The 27,909-nt window shown below is 43.4% G+C and overlaps 1 protein-coding gene across 6 annotated transcripts in view; it reads right to left on the bottom strand.

The window, feature by feature from the left end:
* Positions 1–17,681, bottom strand: part of ELOVL7 (ELOVL fatty acid elongase 7) — a 34,266-nt gene extending 16,585 nt beyond the window's left edge. The window contains exons 1-2 of one of the 6 annotated variants that reach the window (XM_083816179.1): positions 17,527–17,568; positions 9,799–9,958 (exon numbers count right to left, since the gene is read on the bottom strand). The gene's annotated coding sequence lies outside the window, so the exon portion shown is untranslated. Of the gene's footprint in view, positions 1–7,308; positions 7,402–9,798; positions 9,959–16,187; positions 16,382–17,169; positions 17,337–17,526 lie in introns of those variants that run through there. The other 5 variants (XM_083816181.1, XM_083816178.1, XM_083816180.1 and 2 more) reach the window with 5 other exon arrangements.
* Positions 17,682–27,909: the final 10,228 nt, after the last annotated feature.

The raw sequence follows: 27,909 nt of genomic DNA, 5'->3' as shown, positions 1-27,909 counted from the left end.
GAGTGGCCCTATTCTTTTTGACACTAGCTGAAAATGGTTAGAAACAGATAAGTATTGCTGCCATCTTGCTCAATAAACCAAACCATGGATGATGTCAAATGAAGTAAACCCCACCCTGTCTTGAACACCACGTACTTCAGATTGTACAACAGTGACAACTGAGAAACCCAACTGAAGGTAGCTGGCACTGTGGGGGGAAGTATTATAAATCTGTATTTTATGTATAAATAACTATCAAAATAGATTGATTACAATAAGTTATACTTAAAATGCAGGATTCTTCCTATTTCCATCTCCTGAGAATAGTAAATTAAGAGACAAGGCATGTCAAACAAGATACCTAGTTCAAGAGTTCTAACAATATTCCACTAAAACCTACAAACACCTTGTGCACAGAAAGGCTCAATATTTCAATAATATAAAATATAAATATATATATACATACACATATATTCACTGAAGACAAATAACCACATGATATTTAATCAGCACTTCAATAAAGAAAAATAGCTTATTGAATTCACTGCCAGTCAGTCTTCCTTCTCTCAACCTGATGAAGATCTTAATGTAACTCAGACTGGCTAGTTCAACACGCTGACCAAGACCCATGTCAAATGAGCAGCCTACTGTTTCAAAATGTGCTTTCCAAAAACCGGAAATGCTGTGGTAGTTGGCTTAAAATGCATTGCCATTTATTACAAGTTTGGGGGTGTTGATTGACTTCTCCTCCTTATGGTGCAAACTGCTCAGCCTGCAGATTGCAACCTCACAAATTCACAGTTCTTTGCATTTATCCATTTGACATGTCAACACCAGTTCAGTTTTGTATTAGGAGTCAGATAAATGTGATGTTGGTATTTAATAAGCACTCTTAGGGTAGCTGGCCATTTGGACCAAACACTATCATTGTATCTGGAACTAGACTACTTCCAATACGTTGCTTTTGCTCATGGTAGAAATGCAGCAGACAAAATGGCATGTTCTCACTTTTCCCATGCTGCTGGAAAAACACTTATCTACCCCTCCTGACCCCAGAACTCACAGTTCTTCTCCATGTAAAAGATTTGATAAGAACTGATGCATCGGAGCCCCTTAGTCTTCAGAGTTTCTATGTTCAAGTCCACAACAGCTGCTAAACTTATTTTGAAAGTTTTGCAGTTAAGTTTTGCAGTTCTTTCATCCTTGAGAGAAGGATGCGCCAGTCAGAGCAGACAGCTTAGCTCAGCCTAAGGACACAGAGATACTGACTGAGAAATTACTCCTAATCTGAAAATAAGCAAAGCACAATAGACAAAACTTATTACTCTAAGAGTGGGAGTAATGTCAGGAAAGAAGATAAAGCCATTTATAACTTTTCTACAGTTAAAAGACTTGATATCAACTTTTGCATACAACACAAATACTTTATTTTCAAAGTGTTTTACAGCTCTACTTTTTTTTTTTAACTTAACTAGCTACCTAGTTTTTTCTTTGCAAGTCTACTTTTATGAAGAATTTTTTGCATTTACATAACTATGTCAGGATTTTTTTGTTCCTTTGTTAACTATCTCCAAGTAGAATTAGTGACAGCAAGGGAGGTATTTGGTCTTATCCCATTACATTTACTTCACACACAAGGTCTCACATACAGGGAAAAATATGATCAAGGCCTCTTGTGTTTTGTTACTGTTGATTTTGTGGGTTTCTTTTGTTCGTTTTTAATACAAGACTGAAAAAAAAAAAACACACACAAGATAAGCAACTAGATTATGCTTCAGCAAAATAAATAAATAAAATCATTTTGAAGGACTGCTCTTTCAGAGTACAACCATATCATTGGGAAAAAAAACCAAAGATGCTCTGGCTTAATACAGTTTTCCATAGTGTTTGGCACTTTTGAAGCCTACAGAACTTATCCTCTAAACATGAAGTTGGAAATGTTTAGACTGAAGGGGCAAAGACCTGTGGGCAGAGAAAGCCATTTGTTAACACACAGCTTCAGTTCTTCATGCTATAAAGCCATCCACACATGAAGCATTTGTTTAGCCACAGTTCAGTCAGAATAATGTACATTTAATTTGCATAAATGTTAACATATTTACAGAATCAGCACATCAGCACTTTTATTTCCAATGTTCTACTTTCTGCTTGTAACAGTATTACAAAAAGCAACTAGAATGTGCTAGCAACAGGGAAATTTATTTCAAAAATGACATCTAGACTGTAGTAAACTTTCCCAAAATTACAGAAGGCACACTAGCAGACTGATTTTCAAAATTGGGCTACTTTAAGTGATGCAAGAGAAGCAATTAACATAAATTTAAAAAAAAAAGTCATTTACATTCAGTCTGCCCAGTCCAAAAAATTCTAAAGAACATATATGCAGCCCCCTGAAGCACATACATTTGGAAAACAAGAACTGAAATTATGTCTATGAAACCTGTGAAATCACCTATGAAAAACTGAGGCAAGGCACTCAGCTCTTAGAAAGAAATAAGCGCTATTTTTCTTTTTATTTAAAAATGTCAATGGGAATCATCCTGTGTACCTCTGTTCAGGCCAGCTGCGCTAACATTTCTAAAGACACCTTTAAACAAATGTGCCTCTGTCATTGTAAATATAGGGGTGTAAGTGAGCCAAATGATAGAATGGGCTGTGTCAAAAGAGTAAAGCCATTTGCTGGCCCCTGGTTCCCTACAGCTCAGCAGACAGCTGAAATAGCTGCAGCTGAGCTAAGGCCCACAGCTTTGCAGAACCAATTTCAAATGTGACCATTACCTTTACCGGAGAGGGAGAGGTACATAAGATCATTTACATCAGCCAAGAATGTGCATTTTCCACCCAAAAATGCCACATCAGCAAACTATACGAGTATGCCACAAGATGACAAGTGGTAGGTATTAAGCTGTTACAAGTTCTGTTACTATGCAAAAAACATTAGTGATTCTTGTAATAGGAATTACTGGTATGCCTCACACATTCTTTATCTTTAAATGAGAACAACAAGCTTCTAGCATTCCTTGGCTTAACCCACATGAAAGATATTTGCCATTCTTTGTGCTTATTTATTCCCCCCACGTAGTTTTTAAATATTAAAACGTATCGAAATCTGCTTTTAAATAGTAATTTAAAAAGCAATGTTTTACATTGATGGCTACTAAACAAAGGAAGCAAGCAGAAGAGCGTGACAGAACCAAGCAAAATGAAACAATACCACTGGGAATCCAACATCAGCTTTGTCACTCTAGAAACCAACTTCTTAATTAATTTAATTAATTAATATTAAGGCAAGACTTTCTCTTCACAGAGAAAAGCTTGCTATTAGAAAGGTGGAGATACTAATCACAGAATCGTTTGGGTTGGAAGGAACCTTAAAGATCATCTTATTCCAACCCTGCACCATGGGCAGGGACACCTCCCACCAGACCAGGTTGCCCAAAGCCCCATCCAGCCTGGCCTTGAGCACCTCCAGGGATGGGGCACCCACAGCTTCTCTGGGCAGCCTGTGCCAGCGCCTCACCACCCTCTGAATGAAGAATTTCCTCCTTGTATCTAATCTAAACCTACCCTCTTTTAGTTTAAAGTCCCTTGTCCTACAGGCTCCAGTAAAAAGGGCCCTAGTTTTACAGGGACCTCTTAGCAAAAGACAGGAAAATATGATAACGTACAAGCTTCAGTGGGGTAATTTTCACCCAAGTCAGATGCCAGAAGCAAAGTTTCTGGAATATTACCCCTCTGACATATCCAGCAGGTTATGAGGGAAGGACCCCCCCCCATCCTGCAGGAAGATGGGAAGAACATTGACCCATGCCGGTCTGATTTCAAAACGATAGCACGAGAAGTGACAGTAATACTTTGTGACACATTCAGGCACAATTACGAAACATTAATGCTTCAGAATCACTTAATATACCATTGTTAATTTTGCTTTTGAAGTTCACAGGGTAATTAAATCAGAACATTTCACAGATCATATCTTTGGCTTTACCTGGGAAATATCAGCTCTGCCCTTCCTATTTCCCAAGGTTGTGTTGTTACATAATTGCAGTTATTTTAACTACTTTACTCCCTTATGCCAGGCTGCAAACAAGTACAAAATGCCTATTACATCAGATTGGTTACTCACCTATATTCTGCCACAAAGTTGGATATCACCTGGTGTTATAGGTTTGCCTGAGAAAAGTTTCTGTGACCTTCCTGATCCTGTATGTCTTCTCTCAACTAAACAGTGCATTTTGGGGAAGTTTCATCTCACATGTAGGCTGGCAACATCCTGCTTAGCATTAGGTGGCTTTTTTATTGCTGTTGTTAATATTGCTTGTAAGCACTGTTCCTGTCAGATGTCAGTGCTCGAGTTACAACTCTGTAACAGAGGGATGTGAGGAAATTTCCAAGTTTTTAAGAGATGTATTAGTTAAATGTTACCTTGATTAAATTTCAAACTTTGTCTCTGAAGCCAGCCCATTTTAAAATAAAAATTACTCCTTAGTGTGCATCAACCACCTCCAGTAGACATTGGTGAGGGAATAGCACATTTCCAAATAAATGTAAATCCCTTTGGAAAGAATGTGGACATCTTAAAAATAGATGAAGGAGGTTTAGAAACTGCATTAGAATGTCTGCTTATAAATTCCCACACCAGCAGTATTCAGTAAGAGACCTAATACTTACCCTGTATTGTCACCTTTATTGAATTTGTTGTATGGCACCTCATTATTTAATGCTTTGCTTTTTAAACTAGCACCAAAACTACCATTTACCTACACAACTAAAGTAGTCTGTAGGCAGCAGAACTAGTGAAAACACAATTCATTTCAACCACATTACATACTTTTTTTTTTTTTTGTCCTGTCAGCCTAGTAGATTTCCCATTCTGATGCTGGGTAAAATAAAAACCAATTTGTATTTCCTTCCATGCTCACACACAATTTGTTAAAAGAATGGATACTGCAGACTTCAAGCAAGGCTGATTGCTAATGGGCACATAAAAGCTCCTCCCTATGGGAACTGTTTCAGGTTCTTCACTGAGCATGAGTACAGCCCCACTTTTGCCCTGCTTCCAGCTGATGTCAAACAGGCATCCTCCTGGTCCACATACACTGATCCAATGACCAGTGACTGCTGAATAGGGAACCCCCAGCGTGTAGTCCCATGGCAGCCCTACTGATGGGTCTGGTCCTCAGGCAGCTGCAGGATAAGCCACAGCAGCTCAATGACCCAACTGAAATCATAATCTTGCAGAAAGAGTTCCTTTTTCAGTCAGCACAGTGGCTGCACCTGAGGGAGCTCATGCAAAGGAAGCAGCAAGACACCTAAGCTGGGATGCTGCAGGAAGGTGGAAAGGTGGGAGTAGCAGCCCTGTCATAGACGTTTAAGCTGATGATGAAATCATGTAGTGAGGACACAGAATCATCATGTCTGGTCCTGCCTGCGTAGCCATAGACAATCATGTGCCAGATCGTTAGTTAAGACGTGCACACACCGCGCCTCAGCAAGCCGTCACTCTGTCCATCACATGCACGAGGAGTACTTCACAACACAAGAACCGAAGCCACAAAAACGCCTTTGTGCTACAACCTGGCAGCAAAGTATTGGGCATCACCGATACGTTAAATTACCTAGTGAAGCAACTGAAAGCAATCTAGGTACTAATCCTAGGCCCTCCAGGACCAAAGAGCCCATGCAAACGTAGCCTGGGAAGAAGTTTCCTTAAAAGTCTGAACTCAATTATCAATTTAACTCAAGTATGAGAAAGACACTGGGCTGGTCCCTGAAAGAATTCCCAGTTTCACTTCGGAAACAACCACCATAAACTACATACCTACCCGTTTTTTAATCCTCATATTCCCATTGTTTCAGAGAAAGGCGAAAACATAAACTGGGTGTAAAGCTGCTAGAATTTTAACTAGTTATCAGTACTCCCCTGCCTTTACCAAACCCCCTTCAGCACTGGTATGTCAGCCACCCTGCCTCCAGCTAGCCTCACCTGCCTACCTGTGTGCTGCTGAGAGGCTCCTGAGCCTGGATTACCGCAAGAGCTCTTCTCGTTGGTCTGCCAGTGCATGACTTGCACTTGGCTCCCTTGGGTTTCATGCCAGTGGGGTGACAGCAGCTCACAAAGTCACCTAATCCCGCCTGCACAGTGAGCCCCATGACACACATCCCATGACAACTTTCACCTAGAAGTCAAAATAAGGTTTGCCTATGATGTAATATTTGTATTAATGCAACCGCATTTCCATTAGATTATGACACATCATTACCCTTATCAAAAACCTCTGGCAAATTATTCATTTAGTATTTGGGCCATATCCGACTCAGGTTAATCTTCTGCTTATCCAAAAGACTTAATAGCTCCTCCTTTTTCCTCCTTTCTAACTATACAAACAGAAAACTTTCTGCAGTGTCTTAATTTTTATTTCAAGATCAGCTAGTCTTTGTGTCACTTTGAGCAAGCTTTCACAAAGTGAGAACCAGGGGACAAGGCAGCAGTAAGGCAATCTGGTATGTTCAGATGAGCATCACAGGCATGCGCCCTGTGCAACCCATTCATTCCTCTACAAGTCGGTGTCTTCATAACACGCAGCTTTTACCCCTTCTGGACTTCTTTGTTCTGGAGCAGGGATAATTCTGACAGATATGTGAAAGTATTTTTAAGTGTGGTATTTCTAAAGCGTATACACATTGTTAGCAACCAAGCAAACCACAGTGTAAAACTGTGCTGATCTAGAGGGCTAAGAAGTGATATTTAAGCTGCAGTGGGTTTTTGTTTGTTTTTAGCCTGTACAGGAAATACTTTACTTTCAATAAGCAATTCACAGATGAGTTCTATAAAGGTAGTGGGAGTGGAAGTGCTAGCTGAATACCAAGAATGAAAATGATGTCTCATGACATCAAAAGTTCACATTTTAGAAGACTAAGAATGAAAGGGCTTTGTGGATGCATCCACAAAACAGAATTAATGGCATTTAATTTTCTCTCATTGTGATGATAAAAATTCCTTGTTTTAAGTATACACCATAGTTATTTGATTGCTTTGGTAAGAACCTTTTCAGCTTTCTACAGGACACCTATTTTTAGGGAAAAGCATAGACAAAGTAGGTAGAAGCATCCTTGTAACAGTCCTCAATACCTTTATTGGTATACCCCGAGAATGGGCAGGCCATAAGCAAAACAGACTCAGCTAATGATGTCACATTTGTGTTCAGCCTAAAGTTCTCCCTACTTCTCCTGTGTGATACCATTGCACAAAGTCTGCATCATTCTTACACCTCCATGTAGGATGGTTTAGAATTTGCTCCTGTTATGAGCAAAATTGGTTGTACCTACCTTAAAGGTACTTGTGAAAATATGAAGAGAGATAAGAGTGAGACCATCCCTTTCCTTCAGCTGCAAGCTGAGCCACTGGGTTGGCTCCACCACATCATCTATCCTCATTAAGAGTTAACAGGTGAATCACATGAGAATCTTATATATCCAATTAATTAAAATATAAACAGTTTGCTACCAAGAATGGGTAGAGAACTTAGTTTACGTTCACCCATTATTTAACAGAACAATGGCGTATATTGACATTAAGTAGGCATTGTGGGGGGCACTCCACAGAAGCTGAACAAAAAGAGATAAGAGGTGTAGCAAGAGTTCATCTTGCAGAGCAGACTCCTTAAAACATCTGGGAACGAGATTTGTTACACAGGTAACATACTGTGAATCTAGCTAATACCAATGGAAAATAAAAGCAAACAAGACTTCTTGTTTCCATTGACATTTTGTAACCAAATAATCAATGGCAATGTACCTGTAGCTATTCAAGAATGCAGAAATTGAAAATCAATAGAGGAAAAAAAAAAAAGACTATAAATTTCCATCCATGGTAGGCAAAGATGGGGACACTGTGCTGTCTTTTGTAATATGAAAATACAGCAGAAAGGAGATTCATGGGAAGAGGAGACAAATATATACCTGTATATATATAGTTACCTTAAGAGCACAGTACTTAAGAAAGAAGTGAGCAAAGAAAGTGAAAAATATTCATCAATACTGAATGAAGAAGTATTTTTCTACAGTCATATCTTGCCTATAGCACACACTCAGCTCAGTTACTGTCACCTCAGATGACATGATGCAGAGTCACTGCCGATTTATGGAACTTTTATTGCACCGCCTGCAATCTTGCTGGGTTCAAAATATTAGTAAGCAGCAACACTGATAACACCGGTGTGGAATTGCAACACATTATTTTGCTCATCCTTTAATGCAGCAATTTTCAGAAGCTGAGCTGCTCCCACACCACTCACTCATGCTGACATGGGCTAATTTCCTTTACCATTGTTTCCCGCCGCCTTGCACTTGCTCAACTTACCCACCCTCGGGTCCTAAGCTGATATCCTCGGCAGCAAAATAATGCATTCCTTTTGCTCCAATGTTGCTTGCACTGCACTAGGCAGGCATAAATTTTAAAGGCGTATGACCTAGAACTGACACCCTCCCTATCCACCCACCTTTTTTTTTTTTTTTAAGATACTATAGTGCATAGCGGACATGCTGTTGCACACTGTAAACATCAGCAACTGCATCCTCCCTAGCAGGCTCTTTCAAAAGAAAGCTGGGACCAGCTGTGTCCACAACCTTCTGCTGCAATGCACGCAGCACAGCCGCCAGCCCTGGGAAGTGCAACACAGGCTGCTGAGCACTGAGAGGAGATGGCAGGGATTTTAGGGCCATTTTCGGAGGAGCCACTTTAAAGGAAATCTGTGCTCAGCATTGTTTTTAAGCTAAAGTATTGGAACACGGAAGTCTGCTGTCATTGTCATTAAAAAAAAAAAACTGCTGCTCACAAGTTCAGTCTTGGCACATCGGCTGATGTTGTGAATGTGCTTTCTGGAGTGCTCCAGGAAGTTGCTGTATGGCCACATCCTAAATCTTTCCAGTGCAGAGGTGATAATTTATAGGGATGCAGTCCCAGATCATCAAGGGATGTGCAGCTGGATATAAAGGCCTTCTGTTTTTTTCATTTGTTTTTTAAATCAACATTCTTCAGCATGATGAAAGGTCTAGTTAATCAGTACAAAACAATCAGGAGTATTAGTGTCAGGCAACCCACGAAGACACATTATACTGTTGCTTGGAGATTCAGGCCTCTCAGTCAGAATAACCAAGCAAAGTAATAAGAACATGAATAGACTTCTAATTTCTCCTAGCAGCCCTGTTTTTCATCTACACCCCAAAGATCTCCACTTGGGGAAAAAAAAAAAATAGGAATTGGTTTACACTTGACCAGAGTTAACGCATAAGTCCAATGCAGCTTTAGAAATTGAGTTGACGTGGAAATGCCTTACAAAAAAGCCAGATGTTTCCCAGCCAGTGCTTGCTGTATTCTGTCCTCAAGGGAGGAATCACAGAGGGGTGGAGAACAGAAGGCAAAGGGATGCCCAAATGTCAGGGACGGCTGGAGGAAGTGACCCTGCAGACTCACCCTATAGTCAAGATATACACTGTCAAGATAGCATTGTGTTTATACTTTGAGTCCAGGGGTGAAAAGACAGAAACTAGTATTTTATAAACTCCCACTTGATACCATTTGAAATCTGAATAAGCTTCTGGGTTCCACCCAGGCAGTCTTGGATGCTGCTTGCAGTACGGCTTGGTCAATAGCTTTCCACAGCACCTTTCCCTTTCAAGATGACTGCACCCCTTGCATGGTGATCCAGTTTCCCAGAGCTTGGACACGAGACATGCATAAAAGAAAGGGAGCACCTTCACTTTGGCTTGGCATTAAGAGCAATTCCAGAAAAACTTTTGCACTTGCTGTGCAGGTACCTTTCAAAGGACTACAGATGTGCTGGGCATCCAAAGGGTTCCTGTGAAAGAGCTGTTGGTCAGGACTCAATTAGAAGTATGGACCATAGACATTCACAGCTGCCTACAAGTATTACAGAGAGGAAACATCCAGTCCAGATGAATCAGAGAAGTGGACAGCCTATGGAGACAAAAGGAAAAGGGCAAAGCAATGCTGTGTGGGACAGCAGCCAGAAGACAACCTACCCTCAAAAGTTTACACAGAAACAAGTCTCTCCATCAGCTAAGAATATTAACTGGCTTTGTTAGCTAAGGGAATCTTAAAACATTTTTAGAAATCAGACCTTATTAATAAAATTCAGGTTCAGGGATGGATATGAGCTTTTTGTTCCACTTCCGAGCAAAAAATATGCAGTAGTTTGCACAACACCAAATGTCAAGTAGAGGTTGATATTATGGACAAAATATGTTAATGACATGACAGAGTTGTGACAGGTGACTTTTGCCCCAGATCTGGTTACTTAGATCTTAGTTGCTGTGCTAATAGGAATTTTAAAAAGTCTTCAGTACATTGCACTTTCAAGAAGAGTGTATGAAACACCATTGTGCAGGCTGGGGTGTCTTTAAATTAGTTTAACACTGATTAATAACTTCACAAAAGAACAGAATGAAACACACCACGTTACCGGACAGGTTTATCACAGGTGTGCTGTAATGCACAATTCCACCTGGGAGAGATACTGAATATTTTCCACCTTCTATCAGCATTTTCCACTACCACAGCAGAATGCAGTTTTTATCGTCTTCCCAAACACTCAGAGACCACCCAGGACCACAACACATGGCCCCAGTTTAAAATAGATCAGCTCAGCTAGACAGTGTGTAGGGATGAACCAGGCCATATCAACCACACTTATTTTTCCCGTTTCTGATCCTGAAAGATTGCCAAATACAAATAGCTCAAGAAAAAAATAAAATAAAATAAAAAAAATCCATCAACAAAGTGCATTAGGCAGTGGACGTGCCACATTAGAATAACGCAGGAGACGATAATACTTTCAGTGCAGAAGCTTGGCAAGAAGCAGAGTACTCAGACTAATACTGACGTTCCTGTAAAACAACAGCACACGAGAAACACTCAGCATGCAACAGCAGGAAAGGAGAGGAAAGCTGGAATGTCTCCAGTAGAAAGACTGAGCTTATATCTACACATTTCTGTTACCAAAAAAAGTCTGAGATGGCATTTTTCAGGTACAGGTTTCAGCGTTCTGTGGAGGAGGTCAGCATGTTTGGTTTATTCTCTGTGCAGAGCAGAGGGCAGGTCACTAGAGAAAAAGCAGCACTTTTCGCACTCGGCACAGCAAAGCTGTGAACAAAACCAGAGTGTTGGTGCCAGCTCAGTATTCCAATTTCTATGCAAAACTACCAGGCCACACACCACTGTCTGAACCTAGAGCAACACCACAACCCTCGTCACCCAAGCAGGTTTCTAAACACAGCGGTTTGTCTCTTCTACCTCACCTCCAGATGATTTCACTGTTCACACTCAGACCAAGGAATTTGCTTTCACCCACGCTCACTGTCCTCCACACACACGATGCAGCTGCAGGTTCATTCAGCTGACTGGGTCCAAACAGTAAGATGCTTTCCCTCTGACGGGTGGAGGACTGGACCTCTTCCCACAACTGTTGTCTCAACAGACGAGCCAAGGTCATACAACTTCATCATCTGTAAAAGCAGCTCCCTTTCTTATCACAAGCCTGTCTTGGTTCAGTTATGTTTTGTCTGATGCTCCGACACCTTGGATGACATGAAATTAAGCTCCTCAAGGACACATATGAAGTGTCCACAGAACACCATACTGCACAATTTCCACAGGTCCAGAGGCAGTTTTCCATTCAATAACTTTAAATGTAGGTCAAATGGAGCACCTAAGCTGTTTAGTTTTAAAACAGAGTAGCAGCTTCCTTTCAATGAATCGGGAAGAACTCCAGATCAACCCAGAACTCCCTCAGGCCAATGCACTGATTAGATTTTGGGGAGCAGTTTCAGGATAACATGAAGCTTGGATGGGGAACTTCTTACTCTGTGACATTTCAAGCATTCATGAAAGAAGTTGTTGAAGGGAGTCAAGGAGACCTTTAACAGCTTATAACTTCTGCACTCCCTCCTCCCAGCTTTCTCCCTTCTCCAAAACGTAGGAGTTGTGTTCTTGGTTAAAACTTAAAATGAGCGGACTTCTTGACTGCCAGAGCTATGCGTGAAACAATTTACAGCCTTTCTTTACAGTTTTATTACTTCTTCATGAAAAAACAAACTCAGCCTCCTCTAACAACTTAGCTTATTGCAGAACAAAAGGTGCTACAGAAACAAAGTTGTTGGCACCATAGTAGTAATACAAGAGGCAGAAGAAATTAGCATCTATAATAAAGTTCCATGAAACATGGCTCAAAAACAGTTTTGTGAAAGGTTTAATTTCAAAGTTGGTGGTCAACACCTCACTTACTACACCAGTCTTGTGGCTTTTGTACATAGTCTTTCATACATCTTGTCATGAGTGATAAGGGTGGACAAGGCACGTCCTAAATGCATTACAGTAATTTAATTAAAAGCTTGTCAGGCCCATTCTGTACAGTTAAAAGTCTCAAAAATTAGCCTTTTATTTCAGTACAGAAAGACAAGCCACAGAACTCTGAGTACAAAAGCGATTAAAGAATGTAATTCAATCCAGATATTTCCAACTGTACATCCAAGCAAATAAAAAAGAGATTGTCATGGATGATGTAAATGCAAACACTGTAAAATACACTATTCTACTGCAGTGTATCTGGATTTAAGTAATTTTCACCTTTACAGGAGAAGGCAAAATTATGAGATACTACTGCTTTGAACAGACAATAGACATTATCTGTGTAGTGTCTATGTAGTCCATCCCTATCTATTCGTAACACCACATGGCAAACAAATACCACAGTATTTGCTTAACAGAATAAATGAGCATATCTGACCTACAACCCTGATACTCTTGACACTTCAGCCAATACCTTTTAATTAAAGAGAAAACTGGAAACATTTTACCAAAAGAAAACAAGTGAAAATATTGTCTGTTAAGTCCTTACCACAAAAAGACAGATATATTAAAAAAGATTGTATTTCAAAACCTTACGGAGCAGAAACATGTTTCCCCACTCCAAAAGATATTTTCTCCTCCAGCAGCAGCAGCAGCTCTAAATCAAGGACTTTCTACTTTCTGGTCACCTTGCACTCTGCTCTGGTACACATCACAAAACATCAGCTTCAAACACTAGTAACACGTTCCAGGCACTTTACTTTGTAACTGATCAGGCACAAAAACAATCAAAAAATAAAAATTAAAAAAAAAATTGTCACCTCAGATAACTTTCCTGAAAGAAAGGGAACAGTACCAACGTTAAATGTACCCATACTCTAAGAGCATACAGAGAAGCATTGAATCAGGCTTTTGTGACTTTGTTTTAAGCCATTTTGGGATTGATGATACAATGCAAATTATTTCCAAATCAACAAACAGATCTTTGTGTTTCAAACCCCAGCAGAAGTTGTCCCCTTCTTTTGTTGGGCGACAAAAGAATAAAAGGAACGGAGTTATTCTTGGTGAGCTATGTTTTTATCTCAGACATACCCGTAAGTCCGGCATACAGCCCCTGGGATAGCAGGCGTCTTCAACTTCCATCCAGGAGAAGCCTAGAGAAAGTTACTAACTTTTTGCACTGTACATGGTATTTGTCTGCATATGTTTTAAAAGCACACTGTACAGATTTATAACCACATTCACACCCATTTGGTGAGGTACTGCTTTAAAAAAAAAAAGATTTTGAATAGAGGCTCCAGGCACAGGGCCCAATGTGCAAGGCACCGTATCAATATAAAAGATAATCCGGACTACAAAGAACTCACAATACAATTAAACGTCCACAGGGAACACACAGGAATTCACAAAGCTTCGACAAGAAGCTTCTCTTGAGCACAGCAACTCTGGCTGTTTACAGGGTAAGTTTACAATTAAATAGTGGTTTTAATGGGACCGATGTCATCTTAATCAACTTCTCCTCCCATTATTCACTCCTAATCCCACTTCACCCTTTACTCATGCTGGAACAACCGTTTTTCTCACTGTGTAATAAAACAGACTGGGAAGCACATCAAGGGCAGGGGGGGGACAAGGCCACAGGAAAAAAAAATAAAAAATAAAAAGGTATTTTTAACCCAGAAGAGATCATCAGAATAGTTCAGCACTGGTCCTCTCCAAGGGTCCACACCAGCACAATAGAAAATAAAAATAATAATAATAATAATAATAATAAAGAAGAAAAAGCAGCACAAGGGCAAAAGCACTTAGGATAGGAGAACGGATGGTGCAACTGCAGCAGGAGGCGGAGGTGGTATGGTTAGGTGAAGGGAGATAAGAGTCAGCGTTCGCTGCTTTTACCGTGATGAGTAACGTGGCCCTGACACGGCGGAGAGGAGCAATCCAAATACCATTGCTCCTGGCAAATACGATGACTCAATGAGTTTATTTATTGCCACCTGAATTCATCCTCCCTGTGACATCCGTGCTACTCCGTGAGTGGCACCCGGAGCTTACTTTGGGCTGGATAGGCTGTATAAGTGGTAGTTTACAAGAGATGAAATTTGTGTGTAAGCTCTGGATTTCAAAGCTAAAAATCTGGTTCCTCTGATTCTCACACAGTACCAAGATAACAACCAAAGCCCTGTTTACACCTGCGCTGCTCTAAATTCAGTATTCTGTTCACATTATCCAATCTATGAACTGCTTACAGGTCTCCTCTAGTCAACATCTTAAGTAATAAAGCGTTTTCTGTAACCACCATAAACAGAGCATAAGTAGCAGAAGACACGAAAAAAAATCAAGACACATCGACAGACACATGGTAAGCATTTTACTACATGATTTTAGTGTGGGGGGGAACCCTGCACTATTCAGTGTTTCCTGTTCAATGACCAGCATTTAACACTGAAACCAAAGACAGGTAAAGAAGAGAGACGTCTGAGTTCCTCTGGTGTGTCATTAGGCTAGACTTTCATATTTAATATCAGCTGAAGTAATCCCGATTACTTCTGGGATTTCACCCAAGTATCAGAAAGATAGAAAAACTTTTAATTGCTACATCACCTGCAACTTTGCAAAAATTCCTGTAAATTGAACATGGCAATTGAACAGGCTCCAGAAAATTGCACTGTGTATCCCTTTTTAGCTTTCATTGTCTTGCTTTTTAAAGGAACTACTTTTTTTTTTTTAAAGTACAATCAAGCCTAAAAAATGAATTATTTATTTTCTTAATGTTTTTGTTCAAACATTCCAACATTTTCAAGTAGGAAAAGGTTCACTTTTCACCATTTAGGCTGCATTTGCCCTCTGTAGCTGCAGCACTTAGCCTGGGTACCAGGGGGAGGCCGCCAGGCACCTGCAGGGGCTCTGTGGCCCTGCACAACCACTGAGAGCAACCACCAACCTCTGAAAGAGTATTTAAAGTAAAATTAAGTGAGCAGAAAGCGCTGAACATTAAATCTCAAAGCAAACCATGAAGCTTTTCCTTTTCTTATATACTTTAACTCTTTTTAAGGTATAGGTTCTCTGCAAGTCTCTCGGTGCGGGGCTCCCAAACAGATCAGCTTCCTCCTTATATTCAGAACTGCTTTTTGAAGTATAAATTGTAACAGAGAAAAAGGTAACCAAGCCTATCAGCCCTTCAAACTCAAAGTGTTTTTGGGCAATGGGGAAAGAAATGAGAAAGTGCACCTGTGCATATCACCTGCTCTGAGTTCAGGAGAGAAGAGCAGGACAAAAGCTGCTGCGAGGGACAAGGGGGTAGCAAGAGGGAAGGGGCACGTCTCCCTTCCCAGCTGCATAGGATCTGGGAAGCGGCTCAGTGCTGCAGACATCTACTAGCCTGAAACCGATACTAACGCCAGGCTGTGAAATTATCTTTGCAGAATCAGGCTGCGCCCCTGAGGACGACGCCAGCCCTTCCATTCATCCCCGCCTGCCACAGGCACTCGCCATACGTGTTTTACGAGAGGTCCTGTCCTCTGTCCGCTCCGGGACAAGCCGGCGGGGAGCTGGCACAGACCCTGCCCTGGCACGGCCGGGATTTGGGGATTTGGCCGGCAGATGGGGAAGGGGAGATGGGGAAGGTGCAGGGCAGGATCCGGCTCCCTTCGCCTCCCCGCCGCCGGGCGTGGGAGCGGCGCAGCAAAAGTACAGGGTAGGAGGAAAAAAAAAAAAAAAAGAGAGAGAGACAAAAAGTTTCCCAGTTTCCTGGTTTGCTGCGGCTGAGCGAAACAAAGCCAGGAAGGGCACGGCACAGTCAGCAAAGGCAGCCGAGTCACGTCAGGATAGAGAAACGTACCTGATTAGCAATTTTGCCGGTATGCAATTAGTTGATAGACATTTCGTGGCATTCGGGGAGCTGCGTTAACGAGTCAAATCCTATTTGTCACGCGTTTTCCTTGGCTAACGCCGCGGCAGCTCCCCCGGCACATCCCGCGAGTATGAGTATCTCTTCCCGCGCCCTAACCTGCCTCCCTCCTCCCGAAAACGAGCCCCTAGTGGGAAGCTGGCGGGCACCCCGCAACGAAACGCCGCAAAAAGGCCTGCTGTTCCCCGCCCGGGCGGCAGAGGGGCTGCCCAGGAGGACTTTAAGCCGGGTTTTCTCACCTCGGGTCTTTCCTCGCACTTTCTCCGAGCCAACAAGCAAGTGCAGGGCGCTCCCGCTCCCCGGGAGCACCTCGCACACGAAAACGAGCGGCGGCCGTGCGCCGGCAGCCAGAAAAACCCGCCCGGGCTGCCCCCACGGGGAGAGCCGCTCTCGGGTCTGGGGCGCCAAGCGGGGAGGAAGGTTCCCGATTTGCCCAAACAGCCTCAGCCGACTCGTCTCGACCCCCCTCCCGCACAGCAAGAGCCGCTCCGCTGCCTCTTCGCGCTTTTTCCACCGCCGCCCGGCTCCATCCCCGCGGCTGGGGGGGGCCCGAAAGCGGGCCGAAACGTCGCCCACCCCACAGCCCGAGAGGCGGCAGCCCCCTGCCCCGCTCCCTCACCTCCCGGAGAGCCCCCTCCGCCGGGGGAAGGCAGCGGGACAGAAGGACAGACAGACAGAGCCGCCCCACTCCCAAGCGGCTGGACGCCGTCCTCCTAGCCCTACATTTTGGGATCCTCCCGAGCACGTGGAGCACACCTCTCCCCCGGGGCTGCTCCTGCGGAGCGGGGGTCCTCAATTCCTTGATGCCCGGCACCGCTCGTGGCTCGGGGGGGGTAGGAAAAGGCCACTTTGGGGGGGAAAACAGCCCCGGAGCAGCCTCCTGAGCAAGGCGGAGGCCGTGCTCCTGTCTCACCTCCGGCGCGGCTCCTTCCTCAAGACGGGGCGAAGAGCTCGGAGCGGGGGGCACGGCCGGGAAATCTGGGGGGCTGGGGGTGAGGATGAGCCTCAGGGGGCACAGGCACCGCGGGGGGGAGGCAGGAGGGGAAGGCACAGCGTGGGGAGAGGCTCGGGGAAGGCTTGGGGGAGCCGGGACGGACAGACGGAGGGAGGGAGGGAGGGAGAGAAGCGAGCAGTGATTTGGGGGCAGTGACTTTGGGGCGGGTAGGAGCCACCCCGTGTCCCGCCCCGCCCCCAGCACGGAGCCGGAGGGGCTCCCCTCAAGCCCTCCAAACCCCCCCCCCCCCAAAACCCCCGAGCCCCCCGCACTCACACGGCAGCGGCGCGGCCCCACCTGTCCCCGCACCGCCGGACGGGACTGCGGGGCGCCGCGGGACACGGGCCGCCACAGGGCGCGCGGCGGGGGCACGCCCCGGACACGCCCCGGACACGCCCAGGTCACGCCCAGGTCACGCCCAGGCCACGCCCAGGCCACGCCCATGCCACGCCCCGCGCCCCCTCCCTCGGCCCCGGCCGCCCCGGACCCCCCCGTTTCTGCAAGCAGCGGGATGTCGAGAGACCAGTAGGAAGTCTGGGAAGACAGAGCGTTAAAAATAACAATAATAATAATAATTAAGACAAACTGCCCAGCTTCAGCCTGATACCTCAAGCCACATCTTCATCCCCCAAAATATTGTGGTACACAGAGATTTTCCTCTCTCAGGACCTATTTAGGATGAAGATGATGCTCCCGGATGACTTCCATCCGCAGATGTAAAGGGCAAAATGGGAGGTGATGAGGAATTTCCAGGGTGTAAGTAGGTGATCCTCTTTTTTTTTTTTTTCTGTCATTCAGCCCACAGAAACCTGTAAACGACAGGTTTTGAGGTGGTTAGCAAGGATGTAATAGCTTGAGTGAAAAGAAGAAGCAAAATCAAGGAGGAAGGAGAGGATATAAAGGCAAAATTGAAGAAAAGAGACAAACGCCTTTTGCAACTTGTGGAAAAGCATAAAAGGAAGGGGCTGAGAGTTGATGGTGTGAAACTAGTACAGTCTATAAGTGCAGAAGTGGCCTCTGAGTTGGGGGACACCAAACAATTCAAAACTAGACGTCTGAGGCAGCAAAAAGCAGAACCAGCATAGGAAGCCTTTTGCAATTGTGGAAACACTAAGGCTAAAACCAGGTGCTGATGTGGAGATGGAGAAACAGCTCGTAACAGATCCTACGAGAGCTTTGCATTGCTGAGCAGTTGATTAGGCTGGAGATTAAGAGGAAGACCTTGAGGTTTTGGGTTTACTTCATGCTCCTATTGGAATTGTTAAGATTATGACGAGTGAGGAAATCCTGGCACTTTTGAGAGGGCATCATAATAAGTTCGTTGGGTTTGGCTAAAAGGGATATGTAGAAATATGACAGTCCATTGAGCAATACTACATGTCTCACCTAGGAGGGGAAAATCTCAAAACCAAATTAAACAGCCCCCCTCCTCCATCCCTTAATGTTCAGAACTTGGAAAGATTTCTTTGATTTTTTGGTTCAAAACTTTTTATTTTCTAAGACATCAGCCAAGAAAAACTACAAACAGACCTTAGGAACCAGTATGTCCCAGCTCAGGCAGAGCTTTTGGGTGCGTTATGACTAATAAGTCTTGACTTGTCCAGAGGGATGCGGCTATATGGCTCAGCAAGCAACTAATATTCCTCATGTGTTGTAATATCTATTTTCCCATGCCTGATAGGGCTGCCCTGGCTGTGGCAAAATGGGACACTGTGGTACACAATAATAAAAAGTAAGTAGGTCACCTGGAGTCTTCCAGATACAAGGTTGCTGCCATTAATGGAAAAAAAAAATAATAATAATATATTGACAGCAATTACCAGATGCAAACAAGAAGCTCCGGCACTTTTGATGCCAGCAGTGTTAGGAACAACTGCTGCTACTGCTCTCTTCAGGGCCTGATAACGAGAGCAAGCGGCCTCGCCTTCGGTGAGGAGCAAAGGTAATCCTAAGCATTGGGTCGGGAGGACAGGAATAATGGTTGACCTGCTCACGGCAGGTAAATGATTAACATCCAGTTACATGGGCAGGGGAAGGGCAGCAGGAAGGAGATGGCTGTGCCCTGCACAGAGGGAGAAAGCGCAGGCACGCCAGAGGTCAGAGACATTTAAATTACAAGAGAGGCAGCTCGCAGCAGCTCGGCTTTCTCAGTGTTTAGCACGTGAAAGATCTACCGTCAAGATAAATGGCTGCTTAGGTCCCCTGCATTTGCCATCCTACAATGGTGTGAGAGGGAAATGAGCGTAGGCACTGGCGATGTCTCCGTGGATGTCCTGAGGTGTTGAAGGCTCACCTCCATGCTGCACGACAAGCCGAGCTGGCCACGCATACATCTCCCCCATGCCTTTCCCTGCTTTGTTGCCTTACTAGAATCAAAGAGCTCATACACTACGCTCAGATGGTCATGTTGTGGGTGAGACTGTGATTCACCAGCCTGCTAGATACGGGTGCTCTCGGGGGCCATATTTGGAGCAGGAGGGCCCGGGGAGCAGGAGGATGGAGGAGCTCCCTCCAGCTCTCCACCAGCGCTGGGAGCCTGCTGGAGCAGGAACAGCTGTAAGGCAGCCAGGAAGTCACCCAAAGCAAACCAACAGCTATCTGCATACCTATCTTGGAGAGACGCGCAGAAGTTACCAGATCTTGTTTGCTTTCCTAGATATCACCTGTTCTGCCCATGTACTTGCGCGGGCGCCCCGAAACAGGACAGCCAATCCTGCCCCCAGCGGGCTCCGTAACAGCACCGGCCTGAAGCTGGAGCTACTCTCAGCTTTTCCTTGCTGTTCATTGTAGAGAAAAAATGGCCTTTTCTACCCAACTCTCGGCCCAAACAGTGCACAACGTGTGGCTGCAGCCTTCCCGAACGTCCCCCTGGCCAGGCCCTGACCCGCAGAGCTGTGCACGTTCAGGTCTGTGCTGGACACCAGCGCTGGCCTTCCAGCAGCCCAACGTCCACCCTGCGCCCACCACATGCTGCCGAGGTGTTGTCAGGCCTGTTCTGCTTCACCAGGGCTTTGCCTGCATGCTGGGCTCCACAGCTGATTGAACAACACCGACAGAGTCTTACAAAACCTGTTCAGAGGGGCGAGTTCATGGGGAAAGTTCCCTGTCTCAGGCGACCATAAAAAACATCAGGTCCTCACTGTGAAAAGCTGTTTTATGCAGCTGGGACCGGTGCTAAGCAGGAGTGAAGGAACATGCTCCAAAAATAAGGCAAAAAATGGCTGTGGCAAGAGGAGAAGCCATGATTGTGAGTACAAGAAATATCTTTAAAGGGGATGTTTAATAAAGTAGTGTTATGGTATAATATATATACACACAAAATGTACATATATTAATATGTATACACATGTCATAAGTATACATTTGAATCGTATATATGTGTATATACTATGTATGTACTTACATTTATAATATATGTATATAAACTATGTGTATATATATGTGTGATATATACTATCGATACACTTACATATACATATACCATATGTTTAAAAACACACATATATAATACATATACGCACAGATACATTACATAAAATCTAGTTTTTCTGTGCTTCTCAAATGAAAATCAGTAGTGATACAACTCTCCAGAACATATCACTTACGTGCAGGTTGATCTCAACTCAATCTATATACTGGGAAGCAAAATATATCCTGGTGTAAAATAAAGCCAAAACACTTGGCCAGCCTATTCCCAGATATCATAATCTTGAATCACCCAATTTTTTAATTCTCATCTGTCTCATCTCTGAAAATCATATGTGAAAAAATATGCTCACTATACTTACATACTTTATACTTATAAAATAAGCTCACTAACATTGTGAATACAATCTCCAATTTAAAAATGTGCAGAGAGAGATTTAAATGATCATTGCCCAGCACGGGGAAGCACCGAGTGAAGGCTCCAAGCATGTTCCACCAAACTGCAGCCCCGGCTGTTCAGGGGCCTGCAGCACCTTACGGCTTTTCACCACTGAGATCTTGAATACAGATGCTATCTACCAACTGTTTTGTTACACGAAATTAATAGCTACTTCTTTCATTTACCTGTTTGTATTATTGACAGTGATAGCAGCAAATGTTTCCTTCTGCAGGAGCTCACACAAAGGAAGCCAAAGGGATCTCTTCAGGATGTGGGAGGGTTGTGGGGTCTGGTTGTTGTACCTCGGCCACAACATCGTGCCATTTCCACAGCCCCATCTGTGAGCTGGGGGTGTAAACACGTCTGGAAAAATAACTTCCTTTTGGAGAGCAGTGCTCCATGACTGCCAACACAATCTAACACATATCATAAAACAAACAAAAAAACAAAAGCCCTTGACAAAACAATGAACATTAATTCTGCAGAATACCTGCCCTGTACTCAATAGGCTTTCGCTGGCCAACATGTGCAGGTGCAGGAACACCACCCTGGAATACACCAGAAGGATGGAGAGCACTGGGAAGATTGATAACAAAGTGCTGTTAGCGCAGACCTTGCCATCTCCAAATGAAAGTGAGAATCTTTGCCTGAATTAAAGTTTGTTTTGTGCTGTTAGAAGCAAACAAGTTGATTAGGCAACCTGAAGATAAAACGGTGCAGCCTAGGGAAATTCTTGGTGCTAGTGAGGGCTTAGCCGTGCACATGACTGTGGCATGCCATGTCCTGCATAACATCCGCAAGGATAAGAGCAAAATCTTTGCCAGGAGTGGGCTTGAGTAATTGCCGATTTGCATTTTGCCTGAACACGAAAGGGACAGCTCCTTCACCCACATCCCAGCAGCGTGTGATGACATGGAGCTGTGCAAAGAGCTGTGCCTCGCTTGTCATTTCGGCCAAAAGGCTGTGCTGCGTGAGCTTGTGTTCTCTGGCCAGGAGGGACAGGGATGCTGTTGAAAACTGTTCCCTTTGTGGTGTTCTGTGTCCATGCAGAAGCTTCAACTAATTTTGCCAGCTTCCAGACATTTTGCTGTGTGAGTCACACATGCACTATGCAGGAGGTACACCTGGGTTCAGGACCAAGAAAAGACCTTGAAACCAGAGGCCTTGGGTTACCCCATTTGTGTCACACCCAGGAGATGTCAAGGCTCAGCAGGTGTTGTATCAGATGACTGAGTAGCACAGAGAGAAATGGGCATCCACAAAACTTTTGGGGTACTCACTGAATGCTCACCTGCACCCTCTCCCAAAGACCAGCCACCTATTTTTTTCCCATCTGTTCTCATATTTCTCCTGCCTGTGTTCACACACAGTTTCACATGAACACTGCTAAATAGCAGTCTTGCTAACAGTAGAGCAGCTTGTCTTTCACTTCTCTGCCAGTCTCTGAGGCAGGGACAAAAACTAAGGACCAGGAAAAGGAGCTTAACCATTAATTACAACAAATACTCAGTCCGTTCTGCATTGACAAGTATTCCAATACTAACAGGATGCAAAACTACAACCTATCATAGCAAGAAATTAATCTCAAAAATTCAGGCTTGATCAGGCTAGAGGTCCTCAACAATGCATTGTGGAAAGTGGATTTTTTTCTTCCTTGATAAAACTTTCTGCAGACAGAGGGTTGGGAAGTAGAACAGGAAAATAAAAGCAGAGAAATCGAGAAGGAAAGAGAAAAAGGTATTCAACACCAATTCTGTGAAAACATTGCAGTTTCTCCTGGCTGGGGTTCCTGTCTGATTTCAGACAGTGGCTACCCTCCTCTCCATACTGCCCAACACAGTAATGTCACCTGTGCTTGATACATAGGCCACAGACCAATAAATTACTTTGAAGTTGAAGGTACCCACTCACTATTCATGGAAAGGTAAACCATGGAAAAATGTCCTTCATGCTTTCCAAGATGCACAGAAAAGGAGACATAGGTGAGCTATATTTCAAATGGATTAGAATGAGTACCACCAATTCCCTAATAAGGGCTACAATAAATTCAGAATAAACAAACTGATGAAGTTTAAAACTTGCTAGCTGAGATGAATAAGGTGAGATGCTAAGAATAAGCTTGGAATTTGAATGTCTAATCTTGCTGCAGATTAGAGGAGTCTTTGTAGTTCATGTGATGTTGTCAGAGCGAGGTTACACAAATAAACAGGTTGTTTTTGAAACTGAGCCTCTTCACTGGCAATGCTAGACCTGTGAGACAGCAGTTCCTGAAAATGAAATCCCATAACCTAATTACCAATCAATGTTTTATTTGTGTAACTGTTGCATCTGAAGCCATTAGGTTGCAATCAGCTATACCATAGGGTCTCTAAAACTGCTGACTCTTTTCACGTGACTGTAGTCAATAAATAGAAATCTGTATTACATTTCATAGCTAATTATGCTTCTTCTGTGATTTCTCATACCTTTAGTACTGTCACAGATCATGTACTTTAAAATGAGTCTTTTGAAATTAAAAAAAAAAAAAGCAAAAAAGCAAAAAAAAAGGAAAAACAACTCTTCATTTATATATTCATGTTTTTCTAGAAATATTTGCAAAAGGTATTAAGGATATCTTTCTATATGTACTATGTAAGGACACCATGTAAGGACATTTTATATGTAGAAATGTGGACACCCAATGACTTTCTTTCATGAGAGGACACACTCTGCTTCTTTCTTGTACCTCCTCTCCTTTGTGCCTTTCACAACATCTCGAAGGAGTAGCAGTTAGCATCACAGAATCAACTCAATTCTATGAGCAGAAAAGGTTGGCAAAGACCATCAAGATCATCAAGTCCAATCATCAACCTGCCCTACCGAGTCCCATCTCTAAACCATGTCCTTTAGTGCCCCATTCACACGTCTATTAAATATCTCCAGGCCAGGGACTCCACTGCTTCCCTGGCATCTGGTTCCAGTGCCTGACCACCCTCTGCATGACGAAATTCCTCCTGGAGTCCATTCTAAGCCTTCCCTGGCACAACCTGAGACCTTAAACAGCCCACAGTCTGAGTTACAAGACCACAACAAAACAAAATGAAAATAAAATAACGTGTGCAGATGGACAAGCCGTGCTCAATGTTTCCCATTCACTTACATGGGTCTATCTCTAGTGCTCTCCAGACAAGTCTGATCCTTTCTACATATCCCTGGCCAGCTAGCACAGACACGCATACTCATCACCATCTTTTCCTCCATGAGGGAAGCAGACAATCTTGGATTATAACAGAGACTTTTTTATTCAAAGCATTACTCGCATCCCTTTTTTCTTTAACCTTTGCAATCAGAAATGAGGTTTTCACAGGAAGCACCTGGACCACCACCAGACACAAGCAAGACAACACATGCCTACACATTGTCATTAAAGATCTTCTAAAGGAAGACACCCAGTTGCAGCATTATCAGTCGCAACAGTTCACATAATCATAGCTGGACTCGTATTTGTGCCAGCTCAAGTGCCTATAAGTAACATAACCACAGCAACAGCAAGCACAGAGCAAGTAACTAATGTTTCCTTGAGGGCTCAGCAAACACTCGTCAGCCTGCCGAGGGTGACAAATCTGGCTGTGCTCGGTAGGCACCATGGCAGGAGAGAGGAAAGGAGAGGAGCTGAATCTATCAGCTAATCCAGCAGTTGCTTGTGTTGTTACCAGGCTAAGCATCACCTCCCTTTGGGAGAGTTTACTGGCCTGGCTTTATTAGTGCCTCATGGAAAAAATCCTGTGCAGCCCATTGCAGACAAGCAGATGATTCAAAATTAACAGACCAGCACAGGTGCAATTTTATTCCCATACTATCACTGATCTTTAAGGCAGCTTTTTGCATGAGAGTGGTCTTTTAAGTAGGCAGTACTAATACATGCCACTGCTGCTGGTCAGGTGGGAGATGTGCTTCCAGAGGAGCTCTGAGTACTCCTTTTTTTCCCAAAGTGCTCAAAATTCCTGCATTTCTGCTCAGCAAAAACAGCAAAAATGTCACTGCCAACAGTTCAGAGCAATGTGCTTTTGCAAATAAAACTGTCTCCTTTCTGTGTATGAAGGAGCGCAGTGGAGCTATCAAGAGACATTCAAGGTGAGGCTTAAGGATATGAGTAGAAGCGTGACTTTAGAAATTCATTCTGCCTTGGAGAATCTGCCCTGAAACCTAAAATGTTCTGTAGAGGATTCTGGGGCCAGTGTGGAAGTAAGGTGTGAAAAAACAAACCAGTGAAACTTTTAGTCAGAATTGAGTAAAACAAAAGTTTTCTTCAAAAAGAGGTCCCAGTCTTCCTAGTTTAGCTGAGAAATGAGAGTTGTCAGTGAGAGCCTCCAAATGCAATGGGGGTGCAGCTGGGGTGGCTGCTGTGGGGGCTCTGCTGCCGCTGAGGATGCTCTCTCAGGAGAACTTCGGCTGCTGCATCTGGGGATGTGTTGGGCAACAGTGAGCAACTCACGGCAGGAGCTGTCGTTCTTCCTCTCCTGCAATTTCTTTACTGTTGGAGCTGAGAGTTTAAATAGGTCAAGAATAACAGGTGGAATTGGGAATGTGGCTTCGTATCAGATGGCAGAGCATTATCTGACTCTTATGTGTAGGTGGGAGCTGAGAAAAAATCCTTTTAAGTGGACTTGTTTTCATATCTCCACCCATTTTGACATGCCTTAACACTCACTCTAGTGTAGCTACAGGCAAAATAATGAGTTATAAGAACAGCTCAAACAGAGATTAATGCAATTCTTTACAGCATGTTGAATCTTATATAAAAAGTCCTAGTCTTTCAAAACAAAGCTTACACTTTCTTTGTTGTTACGGTTCAATGAATTGTTACTCCTGCATTAATCAACAGCATAGTACTACAGAATAACACAGAGCCCAATGTTCTTCAGCTGGATAAATTTTGGGAGTTAAATTTTCAGGGAGGTTTGGAAGACCTACGTTCTTAGACCATTTTTGAGCTGAGGTACTGCTTTCTCTGTGCATGTGATACACACACACAAAGACGATTTTAGAGGGAGGGAGATGGGGATGAGTTCTGTAATCTTATAATCCAGTAGTTTCTCTTCAAAACTTAGACACTGTATATTAGAAAACTGCTAAGTAAGGCTGCCAGTCCTTTTCTGCCATTCTAACATGGCTTCTCAAGTATTTCTAAAGGACACTCTGAAGCTTTCTCATTTTGCTGCTTCCTTCCTGACCATTGTCTTATCCAGAGGATTTACTGTGGTTGAAGTAAACCGTTATTATATTTATCGTGCCCACCTTTGCTTACTGAGAGATGCTGTAAGAGGACAGAATGGAAATTTTGCACTTAACAGCAGCATTTTTAGAGACATCTAATGCTCTTATCTGCTAGGCTGCCCTCAGCTTGATCTTGTTTTTTATTGCTTATAATGAGCTCTACATACATCTCCTAGTCTCAAAGGCTACACAAGCTCATACATATGAATGCAGATGAAATCTCTCTCTGCAGATACAATGTCACTGTGACACAGAGAAAGGTCTAAATTACTGTGCTTACTATTCTCTCTTAACCATTTTTAAGGCATTTTGTCTCTTCATCAAGTTCTCAAGACAACCAAAAGGAAGTTGCTTCCAAGCACCTTTGGTTCTTCTGGTGGTAGCATTTTCATATATGAGGCCATGCAGGAATTAGGGCTTTTTGTCAGGACATGTCCCCTAATCCTTTGGGTCTAAGACCTTGAACATGGAAGAGAATACTGAAGTAAGTCATCCTAAATACTACCAGTTGATGTAATAGCAATGAACAAATAACCATACAAAAATAAAATAGCAATTAAAAATAAAGAACTACAAAAAGCCAACATCATTTCATTTCTCCTACTCTCTGGTTGTCAGTTTGGTCAGTTCTTGTCCCAGGTCTTTGATTCTCCTAGAAGATCCAGGTGAATTTATAGCAGAATTTGTAACAAATAATTATTTTTCTTTTTAAGACAGAAATCGAAAGGCCACTTGAAATTTCACTGAAATTCCTGAAAGCAAAGTGATCTCACAGTCCAGCCTGCCTTTTACTCTTTCTTTAAGAAGAGTTTAGCTATTTCAGTCTAAATGGTGAAACAGTTTCTCCTGTGACTTAAAGTTAAAAAATATATCTCAGGGTCGCTAAAGAAGGATTAAGCAAAATACTCTGCAGGAAAACTCTCACTGACCTTGGCAACTACTTTTGTTCATCTTGTTCAAAGGAAAGGTTCAAGTATCTGTATCTCTTGCATATATCTGTATATCTTGCAGGGAAGTCCAGGTGAAGTTGGAAAGTTCTGAGCATTTAAATCAACTCTGGTCTCCAAAATTCAACGTGAGAGTAGACACCATTTGGAAAACACACAGCCTCAAGTTGCACCAGGGGAGGTTTAGATTGGACATTGGGAAGAACTTCTTCATGCAGAGAGTGGCCAAGCACTGGGATGGGCTGCCAGGGAAGTGCTGGAGTCACCATCCATGGAAGTATTTAAGAGAAGTTGGGACATGGCTCTAAGGGACATGTTTTAGTGATGGGACTTGGTAAGTCAGGTTGATGGCTGGACTTGGTGGCCCTGAAGGTCTTTGCCAGGATAAATGACTCTATCTGCTACCAGTGCTTTAGCATTGGGTTTTATCTGTATCACATTAGGTCTAATGGGGTCATTTCAGAGCTTTGCTTTTCCAGCCAGATGTGCCCTTCATCCTCTCCAAAAGGCCCTTTTATGTCTGAACTCCCCCACCTGGGCCTGACTCACTGCATTCATCCATCTGTCTCTGTGTGGCCATGTGTCCAGCCC

Source organism: Anser anser, assembly GCF_964211835.1.
Source record: "Anser anser genome assembly, chromosome: Z".
Classification (NCBI taxonomy): domain Eukaryota; kingdom Metazoa; phylum Chordata; class Aves; order Anseriformes; family Anatidae; genus Anser; species Anser anser.
Note: the sequence above shows the minus strand (reverse complement) of the source record. Positions and strands in the feature narration are given on the sequence as shown.